At 35.2% G+C, this 9,239-nt stretch overlaps 1 long non-coding RNA gene across 2 annotated transcripts; it reads right to left on the bottom strand.

Annotated features, from left to right (window-relative positions):
* Nucleotides 1–319: 319 nt before the first annotated feature.
* On the bottom strand, nt 320–4,180 carry LOC131076205 (uncharacterized). 2 transcript variants are annotated; one of them, XR_009113335.2, is made up of 3 exons: nt 3,997–4,180; nt 3,105–3,642; nt 320–585 (listed from the first exon to the last, which is right to left on the bottom strand). It is a non-coding gene; the product is annotated as an uncharacterized LOC131076205 (long non-coding RNA). The 2 variants fall into 2 exon arrangements; XR_009113334.1 differs by lacking the exon at nt 3,997–4,180 and having other exon boundaries at nt 3,105–3,988.
* Nucleotides 4,181–9,239: the final 5,059 nt, after the last annotated feature.

The raw sequence follows: 9,239 nt of genomic DNA, 5'->3' as shown, positions 1-9,239 counted from the left end.
TTTGGATTTAATAATATGCATTTCACAAGAGATTTCGCTAGATATCAATGTTTTTGAAATTGGCGATGTAGATGATAAATATTTTTGCACAAGACATTAGAAAACCATCTCAATTTTTTTCTGCTCACATTTGATTCGTCATTTTTTTTATTTTGAAGATAAAACAAAAAATACCCAGGAAAATATACGCCTGCCAATCGGAAAAATCTAAAAAGATAGAGGAAATTGATTTTAATAAATAAATTACTGTTAACTATAGGAAACTATAGAATAAATTTTGACTCAGTTTTCGAGGCAAAAAACATACAAAGATAAGTGAGATAGTAAAACTTTTTTTATTCATATAATATGATTTTGAAAATAGTTAATAGCTGATATTGAGTGCGAAAAAGATAACGTGTTGTGGTATTGTAAGAACTTGTCTTCAAAACTATTATACAAGTAGAGAGTGCATAAGATTTATATTTACAAAAACTAAGCATATTATTGAATGTTTGTAGCGAAAGATAATTAACTAGTTATCTACAAAACAAAATAAGTGTTGCTTTGGAGCTTTTGATTGTTTTTAATTTCTCATTTGGGAACCTGCAAAATTAACAAAATTAAGATGTTAATTAGCAAATGAAATGTGCAAATGTAGACTCTTCAAGTATAAAGAAAGCATACAAAGATTGTGATACAATGAATTCAAAAGTCTCTATTGATAGAATGCTTGCACAGAAGATAGTAAAACATGCTGATACAGAATGCATGAGTATGCAACTAAATGCCAAGCCAAGCAAGTAAATACGAACAGTGAAGAGAAAGACAATCAGAAATTAAAAAGTGTCTATCTTGCAAAATATGTCAGTGGGGAATTTACACATTTGGTGGAGCTAATAAAACTGTGTGGAAATAAGTCTGAAGATATGTGATGTTCCACATGAACATCATTAGATTTATTTTCATTTTCAGAATAATAGTTAATCGTAAGAATAGGAAATACAAACTCCTTGAGTTATAAAACTAAGTGGAAATGCAAGTTGAACTGGCTGTGCCCAGCATAAAGAAATCGGACTAGAAATAAAGGAAGAAAACCAAAAATTGAAAGAAAAAATCTTTTAAGATCAATAGAAGAAAAAATCTTTTAAGATCAATAGAAGAAAAAATCTTTTAAGATCAATACCCTGTTTGGGTGATGAGAAAAGAATCTAAAGAAAATCAGTGTAGAGCAACTAGGAAGACACTTGAATTTGGAATGACTTCCAAATTAGTGTCCATGCTAGTAGTTGAGAAGTTGAGAGGTTTTAATTTTACTTTTTTTTTGTTGTGTTGTTGTCAGGCTCTATGTTGTGAGCTAATGTGTTGATAAGGTTCCATTTTCATGACAAATGTTCTGAATCTGTAACTTTCAATAAACAGGAAAATTATTTGTTGTGTTCTTTTTGATAACTAGTTGTTGCTGTAATTTTCAGAGTATATAGAAGCTGCTAAAATTTGCTATCCTCCATTGGACAGTTTAGAAAGTTATTTTCCTGTTAGGTGCACTAATTATAGATTAATTACATATGGTTGTGGAAATCATAGATAAAGAAAATATAAGAAGCACCAAGGGAGCGAGAGCATACCATTGAAAATTATAAACGAAAACTTCATTTTGAAAATGATGCTACTACCAGACCTTGGCACTTGGATCAAAAACCCATAGATATTTCTACAGCAAGTTCTTGAGGACAAAAACCGTCTAAAATAGTCACTTTTATAGAGAGTGCAACAGGGTCTGGCTGTTAAAGATCCACATGCATTTAGCTAACTTATAGGGTGTTTAGAAACTTCAAAAGTTATCAGCTGAACATGCTGGATACAAGCAGTAAGTAGTTTACAACAAGCAGATATTCTTTTTAACGCATGTAATAACTTAAAGAAAAAATTAAAAAAGTTCAAGCGTATTTCTGTTGTTAGAATCTTTCCTAGTTGCATTGTCTGAGTGTCTTTAGACTACATTATTTCATTTGTAAATGTTCTACAATTTGACCCGAATAGGGCAAAGCCCTTTTGCATCAAGTGGTTTGCCATCGAAGAAGGAAAAGAAGAAGCAGGCTAAGGAAGAAAGAGACAAACAAAAGCAAGAAGAAAAAAAGAAACGACGTCTTGATAAGGCTGTTGCAAATTCAACTGCGATCAGGATAGAACTGGAGCAGAAAAAACAAAAGAGAAAGGAACAAGAGAAGAGGCTTGATGAAGAGGGTGCAGCTTTGGCTGAGGCTGTCGCAATGCTCCTGCCTATTTGCAAACCAGCCAGTGAGATTTTGTCAAGGTAGTGAAATTCTGGGAAGATAATTCATTTGGCTGACCTCGTTTGATAGCATGTAGCCACCTCTTCCTGATTTTATCATTTTGCTTTTGTCAAATTCCTCAATTCTGGTAGACGTCATTTAAACTTGGGAAATACATGATTTTTCCAAATAACAGATGACAAGCAATAAATTCAGAATTTGAGAACAAACTCTGCATTTGTGGGTGTAATGTGTCTTTGTTTGATATTTGCTTTTGGGATTTGAATTTTGGAATGCCAACGAAGACATTTTAACAGTTTTTTGGACCACTAGGGACATTTAATTGATGCCCTATTTTAGAATTATTTTCTACAAAAGTGAAGTTGCAGAATTTTCTAGGGCATTTCTCTACAAAGCAACAGCAATACAAATACATTGTTCTGTTCGATTCTGTTTATGCATTTGGCTCCTAAGTTTCGATGGGGCAACCAGAATCAATCACCCCTAAAAAATAAAACATAACAAAAATTAAATAAAAAGTTCAAAAGACATTCAATGTCCATTAAATTCAAAGGATCGTGATGAAATAGGGAAAAAAGATAGAGATATTATTAAACCAAAACTATGTAGGCAAAACCAAGAACACAAAGCATCACTGAAGAAATGAGAAAATGCTAAGACATTTCTATTTGACCCTCTGCTACTGCTTTTCCTAAAACCACAATTAAAAGCTAAGAATGCTTTAAATTTCCACATCTGACCATTAAAAGTAGAATATTTAGCAGGGGAGGATTTTAGGGCAGTCTCATGTTTTTCAGAAAAACAAAAAAGATTTGAGAAAAAAAATACCTGCATGAGCATGGATGTCTGTTGCTGTCACGCCATTACAATCACAAGTGTTGCTTCTTTGTCAGCTGTGAGTATACTAAAACCCTAGTTGCTTGCAGATATACACCAGGAACTGTGAATAGATGTGATAAAATGTGAGCACATGCATCCTCCCTGCGTCGTATATAGAAGGAAAATGTGCATGGTTACAAATTCCCTAACTTAGTTTCCTGTCTATTTGAGTTTAAAACCCTTACCCAAAATTGATTATAATTTAAAGAACATCAATAAATCCATTTTGAAACAAAAAAATATTCTGCACTAACATTTTGATTGGGCATACAAATAAGTTTTGTTGAAGCACAAAAAAAGAACAGAAGACGCTAACTGTGAAAAGAAAAATGGTAATATTTTCTGGCAATTTGATCTGTACTCTTTGATAGAATCTTCCTTGGTGTTGCCTGTTGCTACCCCTCTTCTGCTTCGTTTCCAGCGATAAATCTATGATTTTGTAAGGAGAATTTTTCTCAACACAAGGACGACATGCAGGACAAAGTGTCTGTGCAGAAGGATATCAGTAGCCTTAGCCTATGCATTGGCCATAGAGCCAAAATTCTTGAAAATGAAAATGAAGCTAAATGAAAATTCTTCAAATTAAGTCACAGTAAACAAAGCTCCTGCAAAAAAGTCTAGATACTATTCTCTAAAACCCCTGTTAGTGAACAAATAAATGAATGAAAGTCTCAGGCAATAATCAGCGATTCTGGAAAATACCCACATTAGTAATAACAATGAAGTTGAGCAATAAAAAAATAGGGGTTTTAATTAAAAAACAAATAATGAAATTTTTTACTAACAAAAATAGAGAAATAATGGTAGCTTTCTGCAACTAAGAATTGCTGACAAATCATACCTAGATTTATGCAGTCTTCTTACGAAACTTTTCGCAAATAAAATGTTCTGCTTCCTTAAATCTTTCACCCCTGCCAAATGAGAATGCAACAAAATTGTAGAAGCAATGAACCTCAGTAACTATTCAATGCGAACGCAACCAGAGTATTTTCGTCAACTAAATTTTGCATTCAATAGCCTTTAATGAAATTTACTTTGTTTTTAATCTAAAAAATTAATGAAATGTACAGCGCATTTAAGAAATAAGTAAATAGCATTAATGAAATTGTACAGAGCACTTGCGGTAAGCACAGTGCCAACTAATTTCTATATTTTTTGTTATTGAAAATTTATTTAAGCCCCCAGGAAAATTCTATCAGCCAATAATGTTTTTAGGAAAAAATTAAAATAATTTGAAAAATAAAAAAAATCAAAAGAATCATACTTAAAACTTTAGAATTAAATATTTTTGATTTCATTTGACAAACTAATTTAGTTACATGAAAACATTAGTTCCCTGCTTAAGGCAGGGACTAATAACACCATCAATCATATATCAGCTGAGGACAATCAAGTCAATGTTATCACAATCAAGGACAAGTGTGAACATGAATCCATCAACGTAACAACCAGGGCTCAAAAATATGTCTTGAAGGGGCATATGTCAATAGCAAACACCATACCCAAAATTCAATATGATCTAGTTAGTCAACTACACAAAATTCCTGCTCAAATATCTATACTAGAGTTGCTGAAACTTTTGCCAAAACACAAAGACATCTTGGAACAAGCATTATTGGAAACAAATGTACCTCAAGATCTGGATGCTGACAAATTCTAAGCCATGGTAGCTCATATGACAGGGCCTCATAACCTCACTTTTTCTGAGCATGATAATATCTCATTGAGCCATCCACACAATACTCCACTCCACATTGAAGTCTTGGTCTACAAGCATTGAGTCAAAAGAGTATTAATAGATGGAGGAGCTGGAATCAATGTATGTACCTTGAAACTTATTTGTACATTAGGCTTCTCTGAGCAATCTATTGATCCACGCAAAAAGATCACTATTAAAGCATATGATGATGAAGAGAGATCATCCAAAGGAACAATAATGTTGTCAATTCAAGTAGGACCAATACAAAAGAACACTATGTGCCAAGTCTTAGACATAGACCTCACATACAATATCTTATTGGGTCGACCTTGGATACATGAAATGCAAGAAGTACCTTCTACTTATCATCAGTGTGTTAAGTTCCCCTACAATGGGCAGGAGATTTCTATATCAGCAAATCATAATCCATTTCAACATTGTAATGCTATGGGGGTAGCCCAAGACAGCTTTGTCCACATAATAGAGAAAAACAAAGTTAGCACCAAATCTTCAACAAGAAAAGTCTACATCACTATCTATGAATTTCAAGCAGAAAATGAAAATCAAAGAGCAAGGCATGGGAGAATACTCTTTGGAACCCATGTGTTTGGCCAACTTGCCAGCATCACCTAAATCTCATGGATTACCTACAAAATCAACACGTCAATCAACCCAACCCATCACAAAATTTGATGGCAAATTTATCCAACTAAGCACTCTAGCACATGAATCAAAGGAGAAATACATCCTTAGTTGGCTATACAAGGATGAGGAAGAAGACAGAGTGGCTACTGTGGAAGTAGCTATACCAACACACATGTATGGAAAAGGCTACTTGATCATGCAATAGATGGGATACAATGGCAAAGGACCTATTGGTAAACATTAGGAAGGCATCACAGAACCATTAGATCCTCCTTCACAATTCAGTAAAGACAAAAAAGGATTGGGTTATGAATACATTTTGCCACCAAGGAAGACACCAAGAAAATACCAAAAAACTCAGTGGAAAGCAAAGAAGAAATACACGGAGGACTCCTGGTAGGAGGCACTATTTGAGTCAGTAGAGATTATACGCGAAGAGCGTGAAAATCAAGAACGAAAGCAACATCAAGAGAAGACCATCAAACAAAAGAAGGAAAAATCTACTGCAGAAGCGCATCATATTCAAGCACTAATATCCAAAAAATAGGAATCACCTCCTGATAGCATCATTCCTCCTCGAGGAGAGACGGTATATTAACAAATGCAAAGAGTGGAAGGAGGATCTGACACATAAACAGAGAAAACTATTAAACTTGTATCGATCATCAAAGACTTGTTCTCACCCTACAACATACCAGTCCACAACACTGCTAAAATTTGGGATAATACCTCTCAGACTGATTCCAATGAATGTGAATGGGGTAGTTGTTCTAATGTTACTGAAGATATTTGTGCAAATGCCAGTCATACACCCATCTCTCAAGAAGAACATGACACAAAATCTAGACCACTTGAATTTGGTCCACAAAATATCTATGACGCTAAGGAAAATGAGCAGCGACCTTATGAGCAAGTCTATACAGAAGATGATACCATCAAAGACCTCAACGAAATCCTTAACTTATTTACCAACCATGCCAATCACAAAGATACCTCCATCCTGACACTTACAACAGCTAAACTTGATCCACTTAATGACTCTTTACCACTTATCTTTCCTAACCTCATAGATTGGGACGAACCTAAAAATCATGACATACCAATTTTCCCGAATGATGAATACATTATCCATTACTTGTGTACCATTAACCCAAAAAATAGACTCTACCAGTGAACAAAGTAACGACATATGTAATCAAGGGAGTGCCAAGTCTCTCAGTTGCAAAAATGAACAACATAAAAGATCTACTACTGAAAAACCAATCAATGGCAGGAATAGATCACAAAAAAGTAAAAATAAAGGATGCATCTGAGGGTGAAAACCTTTTTAAGGCACCTAAAGATGGGAGACTTGACACTCTTCCTGAGCATTATCACGAGTGATCACCCATATTGATTGAGCCCACTCAATCAATAAACATTGGTGCTATAGAAGCAGCCAAAAATATACACCTTGCAGAATCTTTGATAGAGGAAGAAAGATCAGAGTTTATCAAATTTTTTAAAGAAAAGCAAATCAACTTTGCTTGGTCATATGTAAATATGCTCGAGATTGATCCATAATTAATCATTCATCACCTATCCATTACTCCAGGAGTTAAGCCAGTCAAGCAAAAAATGTGAAAGGTGAATCCACATGTGGCACTCATGGTTAAAGTTGAGCTGAAGAAACTATTAGATGTTGGATTCATTTGACCTATCGACTATGTTGAATGGATTTCCAACATTGTACCAATATCAAAACCAGATGGCAGTATCAGAATATGCACTGATTTTAGAGATGTCAACAAAGCCTATCCCAAGGATGACTTTCCTTTACCCAGTATCGACATAATTGTAGACCTCACAGCAAGCCATGCAATGCTATCACTAATGGACAGTTTTTCACCTATAATCAAATTAAGATAGCCTCAGAGGATCAAGATAGAACAAAATTTACCTGTCCCTAGGGAACATATTGTTGGAATGTCATGCCTTTTGGCTTACAGAATGAAGGAGCAACTTATCAATGAGCAATGACAACAATCTTTCATGACATGATGCATACCTTCATGGAGGACTATGTGGATGATTTACCAGCTAAATCATTCACCAGGAGAGAACATTTAAGTATTTTACAAAAGATTTTTGACAGATTGGAAAAGTTCTAAGTCAGGCTCAACCCTAAGAAGTGTGTCTTTGGGGTTACATCAGGCAAGTTACTAGGCTACATAGTTTCAGCTAAGGGTATTGAAGTGGATCCAGCAAAGGTACAAGCCATTATGGAGATGCCACCACCAAAGAACATCAGCCAGCTCAGATCTCTACAAGGATGACTCCAATCAATCAGGTGATTCATTGCTCAACTAGAAGATAAAAGTCTACCATTTAACCATTTGCTACATAAAAATGTACCCTTCAGATGGGAAGCCAAATGTGCAGAATCATTTTATCAAATCAAGCAGTATCTAATGAATCCACCAGTTCTAGTACCACCAATAGCAGGGAAGCCACTCATTCTCTACATTTCAACAACGGATATATCACTGGGGGCATTATTAGCACAAGAGGATCAACAAGGCAAGGAACGAGCTATATATTACATCAGTAGAACATTGAACGGATATGAACTCAACTATACATTCATTGAGAAGGCTTGTCTAACAGTGGTATTTGCCTCTCAAAAGTTCTGACACTACATTCTAGCTCACACAATTAAGCTAGTGGCAAAAATTGATCCTCTCAAATATTTACTCAGCAAGGCATCTCTTATAGGTAGATTGGCTAAATGGGTCATGATTCTCAGTGAATTTGATATCCACTACACAGAGCGATGAGCTATCAAAGGACAAGAAATTGCAGATCAACTGGCTGAAGCACCACTACCTAGAGAACAACCTATGGAAATCAAATTTCTAGACAGAGGCATTCTTTCTATTTCCACCAAACAATGGACCTTATACTTTAATGGATCCTATACTCAACATGGCTCAGGTGTTGGCATTCTGTTCATCACTCCTGAAGGGTACACCATACCAGGATCATATAGGCTTATGTTTCCATGCACAAATAACGTTGCTGAATATGAGGCATTGGTTATCGGCATCAAAATGGTCATGGAATGGAGAATCATAGAATTAAAAGTCTACAGAGATTCATAACTAGTCATCAATCAAATCAACAATTACTACCAGATGAAGGACGACGAGCTACTACCATACAAGCAAATGGTGGATGATTTTAAACAATATTTTGTACACATCACCTTCGAGCAAATACCAAGGTTGGACAATAGAGCAGTCAATGCAATGGCTACTATCGCTTCACTACTGCAAATTCCAGAGCAACAGAATCGTTACGAGTTTTTGGTAGAGCAACTGTTCTCCCCAGCCTATGACCATTCTGATTCCCATGTTATCTATGCCTTGACCGGTTCTAATTCTCCATTATATGGACCGATATATGATTATCTTAAGATAAATATCCTACCCATTGACCTATCCCAAAACCAAAAATGCAAATTTATCCGGCAAGCCACCTGTTATACTCTCACTGTTGATAATTTGTACCATTGAGGTCTGGATGGCACTCTTCTTCATTGCCTTGATCGTAATGAATCTAACTCCACTTTACAAGAGCTTCACGAAGGTATCTATGGCACACATTCAAGTGGTCCTACTCTTGCTAAAAAGCTTCTAAGAATGGGATATTACTAGCTGACAATAGAAAAAGACTCTTATCACTTTGCAAAGAAGTGTCCT

This window comes from Cryptomeria japonica, chromosome 3, assembly GCF_030272615.1.
Source record: "Cryptomeria japonica chromosome 3, Sugi_1.0, whole genome shotgun sequence".
Classification (NCBI taxonomy): Eukaryota; Viridiplantae; Streptophyta; class Pinopsida; order Cupressales; family Cupressaceae; genus Cryptomeria; species Cryptomeria japonica.
Note: the sequence above shows the minus strand (reverse complement) of the source record. Positions and strands in the feature narration are given on the sequence as shown.